The sequence below is a fragment of the Colobus angolensis genome, unplaced genomic scaffold, assembly GCF_000951035.1.
Source record: "Colobus angolensis palliatus isolate OR3802 unplaced genomic scaffold, Cang.pa_1.0 Scaffold482, whole genome shotgun sequence".
Lineage (NCBI taxonomy): Eukaryota > Metazoa > Chordata > Mammalia > Primates > Cercopithecidae > Colobus > Colobus angolensis.
In genome coordinates, this window is record NW_012118288.1 from 111,883 (window position 1) to 113,694 (window position 1,812).

The following is a 1,812-nucleotide window of genomic DNA, read 5'->3' on the forward strand; positions in this document are numbered from 1 at the left end:
TAAGAAAGGAGAGGAGAGGGTGGCAATGATGCCTTTGATCTGGAATTGGACATTGCTCTGTCAGAGCACAGAGGAGGCTCATATCGCTTCTTTCCTCTACTTGGCCCAGCTGCTTGGAGGACCGACCCCGTGGCTGAGAATATGACGGCAAGAGGAACAGAGTTTGCTTCAAGTGGGAAAGGGTCCCAAGCAGTCCAGAGAAGATGTCTGTGTGGCTTTCCCTCCCTACCTCCCCCAGCTCCCACACTGGCCTTTGTAAATAAATGGCGTGGTCTTTGTTGTGAAAAAATAAATAAATAAATAAATAAAAATAAATAAAATAAAATAATGACAGCACAAGTGAATAACAGGAAAATATTGAACTGACCAACAAATGACACAGTGGGATCTTTTTCCTTCTCTTCTGGCTGTGGGGAGTGTTAAGTATCGTAACACATGTACAACATTTAGCCACACGACCAGCATAGAGTTTGTGCTCAATTACTGTTGTTAATTTAATTGTGCTTGCAATGGTACCTTTAGTTGCATTAATAAAGCTTTTGATAGAGAGTGTCAAAAATTATTCTGAAACGGCTAGACCAAATTATACTTGTACCAGCAATGAATGAGAATGCCTGTTGGTATGGTAGGATAAGATCTTCAGGGCCAATCTGTCACTACCACATCAGCATAAATGTCACTGCTCCCTTGGGACTTTTGGATTTTGTTCTTTTTTAGCATGTCTTATATGTGAAGAAATAGAAAGGACATCTATTTAGTCATTGCAAACACATATCTAATAATGATTCTAACAAATACATAGGAAGGGGATGTTCGGTATTTTGAAACTAAAGAATACACAGCATGCAGAATGAGTAATGGCCTTTAGAAAGATGGTTCCTGAGACAATTTTCTTAACAATGTAAAGACCAAACTGAATTACATAAAATTTTTCTTGGTGAGACTGCATATTGATGGAGACCTGTAACACAATCCTCAATCAATGTGTGGACTCCATGCCGGCAGCATTGGCATCAATCACCTGGGAACTTGTTGGAAATACTTATTAATACGCCCCACACCAGATAGACTGCATCAAAAATGGTAGGTGGGGCCCATCAATCTTTTTTTAACGTGTACTCCAGCTTATTCTGATGCCAGTTAAGGTTAAAAAGCACTGAAATATAAACTAACAACTCTCTCTTTCTCCTTCCATATTTCTCTTCTTTCCTCTTTTCCAAAATCTCTTTCTACATTTTTATTTGTCCCTCTATTCCTCCCTTTCTGTTCCTCCTTTCTTCCCTTGAAAATTGGTGGTTGAAACTAGTCATTGCACTGTTGTTAAATTAGAGAAGTCGCCTAATTTGACCCAAGTATTCTGATGATTCCTAAGAGAGCCTGGGCAGGCGATGGGAGTACTTGTCTCTTCATCTCCAGCCCGGCATTGTTTTCACTGCACGGAGTCTGCTAATAGGTTGAAATGCTCTTCAAGAAACCTTCTATTGTCAGTATTATTGTCCTTGGAGACACTGTCTCTCTGAATATGATAGCATTTCAAAGCTTACTGATTTAATCTTTCATGCTTCAAATCCAGGCACTGTTCTATTCTAGGTGAAAGATTGTTATTTCTTTATTATTAAAGGAAGAATTGGGTCTTCCTAGCTATAATTAGTTGTATCAGCCTTCACATCAAAAGGGTAGTAAGTTTCTGAGCCAGAGCTTTGCAAAATAGCAAGAAAACAATTTTACAAGTGTCTTTTTCAAGAGCATGAAAATTATGAGGCTGTAGGTTCAAACTATTCTGTTGAAAATGTGCCCAAGTTAAACCAGACA